General features: G+C 49.0%; 1 protein-coding gene across 6 annotated transcripts in view; it reads right to left on the bottom strand.

Annotated features, from left to right (window-relative positions):
* Window positions 1–5065, bottom strand: part of Znf536 (zinc finger protein 536) — a 431720-nt gene extending 426655 nt beyond the window's left edge. For 4 of the 6 annotated variants that reach the window (XM_047529029.1, XM_047529033.1, XM_047529034.1 and 1 more), the window contains exon 1: window positions 4918–5065. The gene's annotated coding sequence lies outside the window, so the exon portion shown is untranslated. Of the gene's footprint in view, window positions 1–1654; window positions 1898–2533; window positions 2570–4917 lie in introns of those variants that run through there. The other 2 variants (XM_047529031.1, XM_047529032.1) reach the window with 2 other exon arrangements.
* Window positions 5066–14915: the final 9850 nt, after the last annotated feature.

Genomic DNA, 14915 nt, shown 5'->3' with positions numbered 1-14915 from the left:
GACAGCCCCGGCCAGCAGTTAAGTTGCTGAGTTGTGAGGATCTCAAGCCTGCTCAGAACTTAAGCACTCCAGGCATAGAACAAGATGGGTTTTCAGAGCACTGGTCCAAGAGAATGCAAATTTATTGAAAGCGTTTTCTCCAGGTTTTTCATAATTACCATTTATGTCTCCAGGAACTGTTTCCCCGAACCCAGTTTAGGGTGAAAGCATTTTAAAGACTTTCTCTGCAGATGACATATGAGGTACTAACCTTTTTTCATATGCCCAGATGTTAAGTTCATTTTCATCACATTTATGCAAATTTCATTTGAACAGTAAATCAAAAGAAATCTTAAATCATTGTACACTATTTAAAAATCAACACTAAATCCGGTTTACTTGCAGTCATATTAACATAAAGTCACAGTTAATGGACTGAAGGTAGGAGGCAAATGTCACAATCCCTTCTTCCATACAATGGCTGCAGAGAGACCCGGGTCCTGGCTATCCCTCAGACACAGATGCCTGGTGACAACTGGATTCCACTTTTACTAGATTAAGGATGTTCTGGGAACCAAAGCCTTCTAAAAGTTCTCCAAACTTTGCAAAAACAGAGATCCCTCAGTCCAGGGGCCTGTCATCCACATCAGTGTCTAGATGAGGCAGAGAAAGTCCAAAGGCAGGGCCTGGGTGGTGATACTTCTGGCAGCTGGCTCCCTCCTCCTGGGGGGAAAAGTTAATTCCTAGGGCTCGCTGGTCCTGCATTTGTCAGGGAGCTGGACGTCAGTGCTATCATTACCAAGCAAATCAGCCAGGCGGTTAATGGTGGAATCAGGAGACATTTGCACTCAGCTATCAGAATGACATCATAACTAAAGCAGCCTGAAGCCCTAGGCTCTCTCTGAGCAGAGGCCAGAGGGCTGCTGGGGGCGCCCCCCTGCGACTCCCTTGGCTGAAAGCTGAGTCCCTGGGCCCTTCCAGGCAGGGCGGTGGGCCCAGCCCCCAGCAAGTTCCCAAGCTAGTCCAGCAAACAGGAACTGGGGTTACAATCTTCCCCCATAGCAATCGACTTTCAGGTTCTGCACACTATAAATAATAATAATATATTATGTATTTTTAATAATTCGAGAGACTGTAAAGCCACTTTCCTCATCAGGCAAAAGCTGGCATTTTATGAATGCAGCTACATCTTTGCTGTAGAATTTATGGCGTTTCCAAGAGAATTGTCAATCTATCAGTGACCCTGTCTTCAGAAAAGAAGCTCTGCACTCTCTCCTTCAAGCAATAGAAATAGATGTCGCTAGGGGAAGAGGGGGTCAAGCTAAGGGAAAGCCCTTTCTGCTCTTGTTTTGGTTGCTTTTCTTCCTTTTAAAGCACAGTCGAACACTGACACAAACGCGCGCGCGTACACACAAACACACACACACACACACACACACACACACACACACACGGAGACACAAACCTTAGAATAATGGGGAAGGCATTTGGCGATAAGCTGCATCCGCGGCGCGGCGCGACGAGCAGCCAGCCCCGCTCGCTCGCAGTTCAGCCCTCAACCGCGGCGGCTGGGACTGACTACTCGCCCCTGACTGGAGATGCCCAACTCCACAGCGTTCAAAAAGATCGTCTCTCCAGTCTCGCTACAGGTACACGCGTGGCCCAAACACCTCACCTGGCCCGAAAAGTCGGGAGACAGGGGGGAAAAAGTTCTGCGAGCAGCCAGTCGGGTAGCTTGGGAGCCCACAGATGCAGTCCTCCCGCCGGCTAGCCGCTCTCACCAGAGGCCGGCCAGGCAGCGCGCCGCTCCCGGCACCTCGCTCGCCGGCTTTGCGCGCTAACCTCGGGGCGCACTGAGGCCACCGCAGGGCACTTACTTGGCACTTGCTTTTGAGTGTGCAGGTCGTCGCGGTTTTCACTTGGGTTTTCAAACAAGTTTCAGGGAGGAAGAAGGAGGCAAAAAAAAAAAAAAAAAAAAATCCAATTATGCAAATGGACTCCGGACTGGGAGGCGCGCGTTGGATCTGACGCTGCTACTGTACGAGTTCTCGGAGCAGCCCCGGGCCGGGCAGATTTATGGGGGCGCGTCACGGCTACGCCAGGTCCCGCCGCCGGAGCATCTCGAAGTTAATTAAAGCGGTAATGTCCACTTTCCTGGCGACCCTCCGTGCGTGGGTTTACTATTTCACTATCAAACCCGACCCCAGCGGGGTCGGGGGCCCGCTACCCCACGCCTCTCCTCCTTCCCTGTTCTTGCTTCCCCCTCTTTTTTTCCTCTTTCTCTCCCTTCCTTTTTCCTCTCTTTCGTCTTTTTAAGTCGCCTGCCTTCCACTCAGTGAACAATGAACAAAGATGTGAGTGATGGGAAAAGATCGCCCCCCCTCCCAACCTCAGCAGTGAGCAAAGCCGGTCTTAAAGTAAAAATCCAGTTGCTAATAACAAACTGGGGAGGGGAGAGAAAAAGCAGTGCGTTGCCAGTCTAACCTCCCCCTTCACACACATATACACGCACGTACACACACACGCGCGCACGCACACCCCACCCCAAGTTCACCTAAGCCCTGACTGGGGACTGGGGCGCCAAGGCCCGGGAGCGCGGAACTACCCAACTCGCCGGGGACACCGAGGACACCAGAGGAGGGGGGCGGCGCTCACTCCGACCAAGAACGCTTCCCGCGCCCCTCCCCGTCTGCTCCCCCCCTCAACCCCCTCCCAGGATCTACACCGACCAGCCGGGCCCGGCGGCCCGCTTGGGCTGCCCGGCGGCCGGATGCGCTCAGCAAACGCGGCCCCTGTCGGATTTCTGCTAAACTGCACAGCGGCGACGGCGGCAGCGGCTGCCGGGAGAAGGCGCAGGAGCAACCGCAGGCCGGCCCCGCGCGCGCACTCACCCCGCCCGGCACGCTCGCCCCTAGCCCAAGCCCCGCCGGCCGGCCGGCCGCCCGCCCGCTCCCACCCGCGCGCACGCCAGTGGCCCCAGACGCACCGGGCGCCCGAGCCCCGCAGGCCAGCACAGCGCGCAGTCGCCGTATTTTCCGCTAAAGTGAAAACTAAGGCGGCTGACAAATCACGTCTCCTGCAAGGCACCCGTTAGACATAACAATATCCAGCAAACAAAACCCGGCCACCGCTGCAACTGGCGCGCGGGGTTGGGACCCCGCCCTGCTCCTCCGTGGCCCCCAGCCTCTTACGACCGCCCCCGCAAACCCCAACCCTCCACGCTCCCATCAATCCAGTTCTCTACCTAACTCAGGGATTGTGTATATGTTCGCCAAAAGGCTACAGTAAGAACGACTCACAATACAAAGTGGAAAAGGGAAGTGGGGGGAATTTAACTTTCCACCTGTCCCCAAAGAAAGCCCTGCAGGAGTTTCCTGAGAAGATTTAAGGGGGAGGGGACACAATGCGCTCTCTTGCTCGCTCATCCTCTTTTCTCTCTCTCTCCCTCTCTCCCCCAAACCCCTTTTCTCGCCCCCCCCAACTTCTCCGCGCCTGCGTTTCCACCTTCCCTCACTTCTCATACGTCCATCTATACGGAGATATCTATATTTTAAATTATTTGCAAAACTGCAACAGATGGGCGCGTCAAGATCTGGACACTTTCCTACTCATCAAAGAAAAGCCCCCCCTTATTTTTATTTTATTTTATTTTTGCCTAAAATACATCCCGAGTCCCGCCTACGACTGTTTTCCTTAATTCATTTTCAAAAAATAATGTCTTGAAGCAAACAGAAAGGCTTATTAGCAACGATTATTCTCGCCCCAGTCATACGTTTGGGCCGGGGGTGCGTTCCCCTAAATTGCACTGTTCCCACACGCCCCCAACCCCTCCCTCTCCCCCGCCTTCCAGAGCCCCCCACGCCCACACTTCCTCACTCTGATTGGCCTCATTTCTCCAGCCCAGGACTGGCCGGCTCAGTTCCCTCCATAACCTGTTACTTATTTATTTATTTATTTTGTCTCTGGCCCCCGCCTGCCCCCAGGGCCGGGGCGATCTGGGGCAGGTGCTACCGGCGCCGCCTGCTCTTGCAGGCGCCATGGCCTTTCCTGGGGTCGCGGGTTCGGACCCTGGCACCTCGGCTCCGGCCTCGGCCTCGCCGGGCTCCCGGGGCACTGGAGGCCGGTGAAAACACAAAATGGCAGGTCTCAGAGGCCCTCGGCTCCGGCAAGTTTGATACACTGTAAGCATCAGCTAACTTTGATTAAAAAAAAAAAAAAAAAAAGATTACAAATTACCCTCTCTTTCCTAGGCGAAGGGGTCAGAATCTCAGAGCGAGAGGCGGCGAAAAAAAAGGGGGAGCAAGGGGAGCCCCAGTTCCAGGCAGAGGAGAAAATGGGGAAAGTCACTTGAGCAGAAGTTTCCGCGTCCCCAGACTCCCCCTCCCCTTACGAGTTCCCCCCACCCCCAAACCCTTTTGAAAGTTTCCGGGGGGCCTTTGAGCCGCTTGCCGGCCGCGCGCGGGCTGGGGGCGCGGGCTGGGGCCCAAGCTGGACCTGGGGTCCCTCTCGCGCGCCGGGCGCGAGACACTGAGACTCCTTTTCAAAGTAACGGTCCCGGGACCGCGGGCGGGGGAGGCGGCAGCCCGGGCGCTGGTCCCGCTCGCCGCCGAAGTTCTCTAGCGCCATTCGATGCCCGGCCGCCGCCGCTTTCTCGGTTTTCCTCCTCTTTTTACCCCCGCTGACAGCTTCTCTCGCCAACGTCACAGCCACGGATATTTAATTAGACCGTATTTTTTAATCGCGATGGGGCGAGAAGGAACCGGGCGGCAGGCCTCGCCGAGATGGGGAGGGGGAGGGGATGGGGGGCCACGCCAAGAGTCCAAACTCACTTTGCCACCTACCGGACGCCGGGGCGGTCCCCCCCACCCGCCGCGCCCCCGGGTGCCCCCCCACCGCGCCGCGCCCCGCGATCCACCCCCCCACCTTTGTTTTCCTTACCTTAAACATTGAAACGCGGGCGTCGGGAGCAAACTCGGGCACGTAAACGGAGCGTTGTAAAAGATTGTGTTCAATGAATAATGAAACATGTCCACATGATTGACTTGATCATTTTCCGGGGCTGAGGGGGGACGGGCGCCCAGCTCGCGCGCCTCGCTCGCCCACTCGGCAGAGCCCTGCGAACTGTTCCCAGCCCAGCCGGGGCAGGGCAGGCTCGATTTTCATCAGCCTCTTTTCAGAATCGCCCCGTTCATTGATACTCATCACCCAGCCCCAGCAGACATCCCCATCCCCGGCTCGGCCTCCCCCTATCTGGTAGGTGAAATGCATTGTACCATTAAAAACGCTCTCCATTGTCGCCCTGGCATAATTCACAGCAACTAGATAGGTCTTGCGGCATTTAGCTTTGATGAGCCAGAGACTGAACCCTTGATATAATAATCTACAAAGAATGGTGTGTGATCGTCCATTTTTTCTCTCTGTCTAGCAACTAAGAAACCATTTAACACAGCGCAGCTTGCTTCTGACCTTGAGCTCATGTAAACACACTTATTAAAATCTATCTATTCTCCAAGAGCTACATTCTGATTGTCAGACTCGTTACTGAGACATATATCAGCCCCTTCGCTTGTCACTACTTTGCATTCCTGCCTTTGACTAAAGAATTTTTTATCCAGCCGAGAGGGAGAGAAAGATTGCCACGGAGGGAGAGGAGAGAGAGACGGAAAAGGGGAGAGGAAAAAGCGTAATTCTTACCTGCTTCTGAAACTATTTAAAGTCTGTTTCTTTTCTGGGGGAAAAAAAAAAAAAAAAAACTCCCGGGTGAATCTCGGTGGACAGCGGGACGCGGAGAATCAGTCACAGCCCGGGCGTTTAAGGGAGTCATCAGCGATCAAATGACGTTGATCCGCGCTGTAACCTTGTGGCGTATTTAATGTAAATAAGGCAGTTATGTTGCCAATCGCCGCGATACAAACACGGAGAGGTCCTCAGCCTCGCCTCCCGCGCCTGCCATTAGAGGCGACTTTATTTACAGACACTATTTAGGAGATCATGATAATTCTAAAACAATACTAGTGCCAAATGATTATGAAAATATGATTTTAATTAATCACGTAGTAGGCAAGGAAATTAGCATACGGTAATTAAACTTCGAGAAAAACGTCACGCAGGTTCTCTGCCTTATGGGTCCAGAATAATCATCACGCGGTGGGCTCCAGGACTTAATTATCAAACAAAATAACTTTTTAAAGGCAACTTTGCAAGGCTGGTCCTCAAGGCGAACGTTTTGGTAAATAATATAAGCGGAGGTAACAAGGTGGAGATTTGAATGGTGCGTGAGCTTGGATTTCTGTGAAGCAAGGAAGGGGGGGAAAGAAGGGGAAAAAAGCTGAATAATGCAATTATGGATTCTCTGTCCTAGAGTTGACAAAAGCTGGTGCCTCAAAAGCCTCTTTGTTATGGGATTATATAATGATCCTGGTGTCATTATGGGTAAAAAAAAAAAAAAAAGATTCAGTAATAATAATAAAAGAAGTATCCAGATACACCAATGAGCAGCTTTTTTTTAAAGAAAATCTTGCATGTGACATTAGGCATGTTAATAGCAGAAAGACAAGATCCTAAAGAGTTGACAAATATAGAAGGAGATAGGAGGGAGGGGGGAGGCCTGTGTTGTGCACGATTAAAAAGCGATGGAGACAGATTGATTATTCAAAATGCTCAGCCACAGGAACACTGAAATCACGGATTCAGGTAAGACTTGTTCCAGCCTCTATGAACTGAGTTTCCCCCAAGATGACTGGCGGGGTTTAAACCAGGGCACCACATTGCATCAAAAGCTAAGATGGAGAGTAAGCATTCACAGCCTCCCCATCACCACCTGCTCCAGGGGAAGGAGCTACTTAGTTGCAAAACCAATCCAAGAGTGGGCCAAGGCACAGGAAAGTTCGTGCGGGGAGGAGCAACACGGTAGTCGGCTGGCTGGGGACTGCCGCACCAGCGAATGGCAGCTGCCTCAAGCACGGGCCTTGCACCTCATCCCTGGTCAGCTTCCAGGTGCGCCATGGGTGGGCACCCGGCCTGGTCAATTATGCCCGCACCCTCAAAGCCTGTCCTAATAACCCAGAGCGAACTCTCTCTCCTCTCTCCTCTCTTCTCTCCTCTCTTCTCTCTTCTCTCTTCTCTTCTCTCTTCTCTCTCTCTCTCTCTTTCTCTCTCTCTCTCTCTCTCTCTCCTCTCTCTCTCTGACTGTCATAGGTTTGGGAAACGGAGAAAGGATAGCTTTCGCCCAACCAGCCTAGTTCTAGGAGATTCTTAAAGTCCACACAAATCTCCACATTGATTTTTTTTTAAATCCCCTTCCTACCCCCGCAAAGTTTAGCAATTCAGTCCGCATTTTCAAATCTGATGTGTCTGAAATTCTTCTTGAACAAATTCCAAAATACAAGGTTTTTTTTTTCCTTGTACAGAAATTATCATCGCAATCACATCGATGATATCACTATCTCTATGGGAATGATAGCCAGAGCAGTGGGGTGTTCTTTATTTCAATTCTTCGTGGATCAACTGATTATACTCTGTCGTCTTTTGAACCTGTTATTGTAAGTCAAGTGATTCTTTATAAGTGACAGCTCGGACAAAGAGGCGAGCAGGGCCGAGCAGGTCGAAAGGAAGTGGCCATATGGACTTGGAGAAAAGGCACTTTCTCCCCGACAGAATGGGGGTGGCAGCCTCATTTTAACCCTCCCGCCGCCAACCCCGCCTAAGCCATGGAAGACATGGAGGCGGGACTGAGTTCCATCATCACCCTGGGACGGCACCACCCTCGGTGGTGTGCACCCGAGCTGCGTGGGGTGGGGGGCGCGCCCCTTCCAGGATGGGAGGCCCCAGACACCTGCGGCTTTTGAGGTCTGTGTGTCTTGGGAAGGCCGCGCTTCAGGCAGAGGGATCCTCAGCTGGTGACTCTCAAACCGCTGACATTTTGGGCGGCATAGTGGGCCAGGACCCGCTGGGAAACCTACTACCCACTACAACTTGGGGACCCAGCCCCTCCTCCAGGGTCCAGTCCACTGATCCGGGCTGGGGGTTCATCAGCGCCCCCTGTCGGCGTCAGTGTGTTTTTCACTCCTCCAAGACTTGGTCCTGAGGTAGGGAGCCCAGCAGGGAGATCTCTTGGGCCATGCTTGCGGCACTTGGGAATCAAGGTTGAGGGTGGAGGGCACTGAACAATGTGGGTAAAGCGAACAAAAACATGACGCCTGCCTTCATCCCACTAAAGCAGGGAAGTTCCCCCCTGATTTCCCCACCTAGGAACCCCACTCTGTGTTCTGAGGACACTTCCCCAATTTGTAGCTAGCAGGTGCTTTTCCTCATCAATCTCGATGACCCAACCTTCTTCCCCTATGCCTGACCTGCCTGCCACTGGCTCCTTCTATTTCTTCTCAAACTCCAGAGTATTTCTCGCTGATCTTGCCCAGACTAGCCAAACTGCAACAAGTGAATGAGTTTTTGGCAGGGGCTCCCATGGGCCTGACCAATTCCCACATCCAGGAGTCCTGCACCCACCAAACCTCACAGCTGTCCCTCTGTGCAGCCACTCCCCACCCAGGGGGCTCTGAGCAGGTCCTTTCATACCTGCAATATTTTCAAGGTAGCTCCAACCCTTCAATTTCTTGAAACTGGTGCAAGTAATTGGAAGCCTGGGCAGAGGAGTTAGGTGGATGGTGTCTGTGGGTAAAAATCAAGGTGATGAAATCAGTTCTTGGGAGACTCCTGGGTCAACTCAGAAACAAGACCAGAAGGAGCTGCATCAGCACCTTGTTATAGGCATCTGAGGCCTCAAGGGGCTTCGCACACCAATAGGTTTGTTCTGACCTCTGTCATTCCATTCTGAAAAGTGACAGTAATTCATAAAGTGTTCCCAAACCATAACTTCGGAGTTGCACTTCCTGTTCCAACAGCCCTCATTTCACTTTTGTTTGTATATTGCTCTTCTTTTCTCTTCGCTCTCTCCGCTCCTTGTAAGTCTGCCATCCCCTCCGCCCCAGTAGTCAGACTTAAAACTAGCTAATGAGATGGCCATTCCCTGTGACCAAAACTGTGAATCAAAAGAGAAGACGTCCCAACAGGGATTCTTTGGTTCTGAGTGGAAAGGTGGGCCATGACGTTTGTGAAGAAATGGGCCAGGTACCCCCACCTCAGTGTTCCTGTCTGTAAAAAGATGGCTGCCAACCAACTATAAGGCCCCTCTGATCCCTCAGAGCCAGTGTTTTGGGAAGGTGATGGCCACCTTCTTCCAGAAGACCAGATATCAGGAGATCTGTAGTAGCCCATGTGTCAGGTGGGGAATTGGTCTGGATGTCTGTAGGGTCACACTAGGCTTCTCACAGGGAATCTTTGCTTCCCAATTTCAGGTGGCCCAGAAGGCCGTCCCGTCCCTTCCAAAGAGGTAACTCTCCTTCACTCAGGGGAAGCCTGCCTGGGCTTCAACAATGAGGCTTCCTGGTCTTGGATAAGGGGTTTTCTCTGCTGCTGAAGTCATGTGTCGGTCTTCAGTGAGGCTGAGGAGCAGCCTGCTCAGTCAAAGGCACCTCAGGGCCTTCCAGAGACTCCCCTAAGAGCAGGGTTCAGTGGGAGCTGCCCATAGAGATGGAAAGTGATTCCTAAGTAAAAAGAAACTGGAGTATCGGAAGTATTTGGCTATTCTGCCCTTCACTATTGGTCCAGGGACAACCTTTATCTCTCCCCACCCTGCCACCCCTTGCCAGCATTCCTTTTTAAGCACACCCTTTAAAGATAGAATGTAGCTGTCACACAACTTAAAAAGAAATAAAAGAGAAAAAGAAGAGAAGAGAGGAGAGGAGAGAAGAGGAGAGGAAAGGAGAGGAGAGGAGAGGAGAGGAGATATGTCATACTCCTCTTTGAAATTTCCCTGCAGAGATGGGTCAGCATAGTAACTTTTTTTTTTTTTTTTTTTTCTTGTCTTGGCTAAACACATGCTTTCTTCCAACTGAAGACCCTGTCCTTTCCTTTCCCACCCTGAGGGTATCGGAGAGGCGGATCTAGCAATCAGTGCATCACATCTCTCTGGACTCTGATTGGTTCAGGAATAGATATGTGACCTATGCTGATCCAACAGAGTAGATCTGGGTTTGTTTGGTTTGGGGAAATTTTTTTGGTTTTCTTTTTGTTTTGTTTTTTAATAGGTGCTAGTGGAGAGGTTGAACCTCTGAAAGACTGTAGTCTCCATCCCCTCACAGAGATCAGAGCTGGGAGCTTGCAAAAGCCAAGAGACTGGTGCCAACATGGCCAATGGCAGTGCAGAAATGGAGGAGGGTCCTGCTTGCCATGTATAAGGCCTAAATCCAGCCATACCGGAAGCCAGCTCTACCTCTACACCTGTTTTGCAAGCAGATAAATTTCCTTTAATTTAATTCAGTTTGCATTGGATTTTCTGCCCCTTGTCACAGAATGAGCCCTGATATATTTAGCACCTGACAAGAACAAGGAACACTTGGGCCAGGGACTATAAAGCTCAACAAAAAGGCTGGAACAAGGTTTGGAAAAGCAGAGCATGGTCCCTGTAGCTCTTCCTACTGAAGGAGCAGTCAAAGAACTTGCCAGAATTTTCTTAAAGCCACAGGTGTGCCTTGCTTTGCATTTTATCTCAGCTCCAGGAACAAGGTTTATAAATTGAATTTTTGTATATTGAATCTATTTCCTGAACTGAGAGAGCTAATTATTTAAGGCATCTCAACATTTGATGTCTTTTGTAAAAGGAATGGTCAGGTGCAAAAATAACCAGTAAATGATAATTTATTTATAATTCTACTTTTCCCACATCAGGCTTTATTTTTAAGCAGGGCCAACCAGGGTGTTCTCGTGATGGCTTTGTGTTAAGTTAATCAAAGGTCAAGAAAATGTTCTGAGCACTGTTGGATATCATACCACCTCTATATTCTGCTCTTTTGCAAAACTGACTCTGAAACATCCTGGGAACACACTGGAGCATCACCTGTGGGCCCTGTAGTTCCACAGCCAAAATCAATTTTGAGTCACTTTTGGGGGAAAAGCCACGAGGCTAGCGGCCTTTCAATCTGGACCATGACCTGTGTTTCATTTACCTACAGAGAGGAAGTCAGTTAAACAGCCCACAATCAACTAAATTTGGGGAATCATTGAGAAGTGGAAGCAAAGTATCAAGTTGTGAAATGCAACTTCAGGCTGGATTAAAGAACTTTCCTAAGATATCCATGGCTTTAATACTCCCTTCTTATGCTGCGGATGTGTCCACCATGTAGCACATAGCCACCACCACCTGACCCCCCTTTTCCAAAGGTCCAATTGTCAACCTGGATTTTAACATGAAGGTACAAAGATTGTCACCAGAAACCAAAGGGACCAAACGTTGAGAAAATAAAGTTTTTCAGAAAAGGACTTTGGCTCATAGTTGCCACCCACTCCACACAGATCAAGCAGAATCATTGAGGTTGATTTCCATGTTTCAACTGGATAAACATAGCCTTGTCACCTCCAGAGAGCATTTCCCTGCAAGAAAGCACCTAGGAATCAGATAAAAATGACAAAATTAGAGCAAAACAGTTCCCTTGACTCTGGCCACTACCTGAGAGCCCTGTGACACAGAACTTTTCCCTGGGCCTGCACAGGGCACAGACAGAGGACCTTGGGTGGATGGTGGGCCAGAGACCTGAGAAGAATCATCTCCATAGGGACTTTGTTTTAAATCCTGAATCCACCAAAGACCTGAATTGAATTGAGTCTCATGAATCTGGGGAAAATAGAAAGAGAAGACTTGCGGCAGGTCAAAGGACATCTGTTGATGGTACCATGCTCAGAGAGAGGCATTGTCGAATTAAATGGTGCTACATGGGGGAAATGGGCATGATGGCTAAGAAGGATGAGCTTGAATCCTGAAGAGTCTCTGGAAGGCTGTATCTGTACCTGCACCTGCTCTAAATCCCATGAGTGCTCCAGAATCCTCTAGAGTGCCCTGCAGCCAGTGCATGGAAAAGTCTACTGGCAGAATAGACTGGGGTTTTGGTGTCTAAGGGTATAATCTGGACCCATGCTGGTGAAGGAGGAAAAATTAATTCATTTGAATATTTGAGATGTAATTATGTCCATCCTAACTTAACCAGCCTCCTCCAGTTTGGAGGGTACTAATCCGCAGACCTCCCTTGTCTGCGGTTGTTCTTTCAGGATGCTAAGTCTTTGCTTATGAAAGACATCTTTCTCCTCAAGGCTTAAAGATTCCAAAGTGGCAGACCCAAAACTTGATTTATAACTAGATTCCAGGTCTAGTCCAGTCCCTGGCACAGTACAAGACATTGGGAAATATTGATGCAACTAATTAAGAAATTAGTAAATCATACCTAACACATAAACAATTCTTACTATGTTCCAGGCACTGTTTTAAGAACTTTACCTTTATAACTAATTGAATGAATGAATAAATACATTCATTCTTGCAAACATGAACACACAGCATTGCTAAGAATATGTTGTCACTTTTAGAAATCAACTGAAACCTTTAAAAGTTATTATTTTTCTAATGTAAAGTAACTCTTGAAGAATAACCAGAAAACATAGACATATATAAAAATTATTATACCTCTTTTCATCTCACCCCATAGCCTTTTGTGTTTTCCTTCTGCACATATTTCTGTGTGTATCAAATTTTTACAAACTTTGAATCATTTTGTGTAAACAATTTTGTGTCCTGCTTCTGTTCTCTAACCTTGGAGCACAAGGTATTTCCCAACTTCATTAAATATTCTTTGAAAACATGGTTTTATGGCTACATAATGTTCCATCAAATGGATGCAACATAATTTATTTAAACAATCTTTTATTTTGGAGCATCTAAATTGTTTCTAATCTTTTTGTTCCCTTAAATTTATCATAGTGAGCATTTTCATGGTGAACCTATGTTTGCATCTCTGTTCATTTGCTGAGGATCAGCTGTTGAGTGGAATGACTGGGTCAATAGTTACAGGGTTTTGGAGGCTCCTGAAGGGCATTGCCAACTTTCTTTCCAAAAAAAGCTCCCAAACTTGTCCTTCTCCCCCTCATGTCTTTTCCAGCCTTTTGCCTGTTATGGGGGATGGAGGGCTTTTCTTACAGACCCTCTGAAAGATGTTAACCCTTAGACAGTCACATTTGTTGCGAATAGTTTGACCTCATTCTGATGGTTGTGCAACTTTTAACAGGTTCCTATTGTCCCCAGATTCACCCTTCAGCAATAAAGAACCCCAGGAATATCTCTCATTCTCCAGGAGAGGAAGAACAGAACCTTCTTGCCCTCCAAAGAAACAATGTGTCTCTTTGCTTTAGTTTTTTAGATAGGCTGTCCATCAGGAAAGGGCAGAGCCAGCCAGTATTAGTAAATGTGGTCATCGCTGGCACGGAGTCCACACCCCTTGCCCATGACCCCCTGAGGAACTCTGATCCAAGATTCCCTACTCTCCTGCCAGCTACTGCTCTGAGTTATCTTTGCCCATGACCCACTCAGGAAGTCTGCTACAAGATTCCCTACTCTCCTGCCAACTTCTGCTGAGTTATCTTTGCCTTTGGTAGTGATATTCCATTGCCCCAAATGAGGAGAGGGAAGGAGTACCATAGAGTGTTAGAGCTCAGGTTCTAGGGTCAGACCTCCTGAATTCAAATTCCAGTTGCCCCAATGTAGAGTTATGGTGATCTTAGGCAAGGTACTTAACTCCCCTGAGCCTTTACGTCCCCATCTGAAAAATGAGCCCCCACCTCATAGGCATGGTTAGGGAACTCTGAGTTCACACTCAGTGCAATGCCTCAGGGCAATGCTTAGTACAGTGAGAATGGCACTGGCCATTCTTATCTATGATATGCCAATGCTTTATATGCATTTGTTCATTAAATGGGACTTACAGTGTCCCATGCTTTTGGTTTAGCAGTTCAAGGCTGTGGAAACATTTTGGTGGCATGCTGCTTCCACTGCACTCTGCAGGTCATGGACATTCTTCCCCACACCTGGCCAAGGGCAATATCTACCAGCCTCAGCCCCTGTCTTTGTGAGCAGTTCTTTGGACAGATGGCAGTCATTTATTCTTACTATAAATGCAGGAACCCAGCAGAGCATCCAGATCACTAGTGATAAAATGTTTAGAATATCAGATCTGGGCTTTAGGGTCCAAACACCCAAGCCAGTAGCTTTGCCTTGCCACCTAGCTTTCGTCACCTGTGGCTTAGCTGATCAGGCTGAATCAAACCTCACATTAAGCTTTTCCTCTTTGGCAGTGGGTATTTGCAGGTGACACATTTTAAAAAGAGAACTTGATTTGTGTGGCTACACTGAATCTGGACTCACTCTTGCCCTTTTCCCCTTTCCTCTAATATCTGTGGAATGCCTGATGGACCATGGATGGATCTTTTATGATTTTTTTTTTCATCTTTTCACAAGTGCAGCATATGAGCGGCCTTTTCTGATGGTGGAAACACAGTTGCAAGCATAAGTAAGGTCTAATTTTTCAGCAGCACTCATCAGTTAAATCACTAAAATAGGCAGAAGTTAACAACAACAAAATCCGATTACAAATACATCCCCTGAAGGCCCCAATCCCCACAACCCTGCCATTATAAGAAAAAAGCCTGCTACTATGGCCACAGTGCCCAAATTATAAATCATTTGGTGCAAAATCCACCCAGTCACTCAGGAAGCCAGATATAATTTTTTCAACTCAGGGCCAGCATGTCAACACCCTGACATGTCTCTGTTCTAACTTGCCCAGTCTTTACATGAGCAAATAAGGGTTTTCTGCAAATGGAAAATGCACTTCCACCACTAAGCCGTGCCAGGCACAGTGAGAAGTGCCAAACATAAATAAGGACAGGGGAAACAAACTTCTCACTGTGCCCCCAAAGGAAGTATAGGCTCAGCAGCACACGGCAGCTCCAGAGCTGCACACCCAGACAGACCCAGAATGGGACAAAATGTTTGCCAG

The sequence above is a fragment of the Sciurus carolinensis genome, chromosome 16, assembly GCF_902686445.1.
Source record: "Sciurus carolinensis chromosome 16, mSciCar1.2, whole genome shotgun sequence".
In the NCBI taxonomy this organism is placed as follows: domain Eukaryota; kingdom Metazoa; phylum Chordata; class Mammalia; order Rodentia; family Sciuridae; genus Sciurus; species Sciurus carolinensis.
Note: the sequence above shows the minus strand (reverse complement) of the source record. Positions and strands in the feature narration are given on the sequence as shown.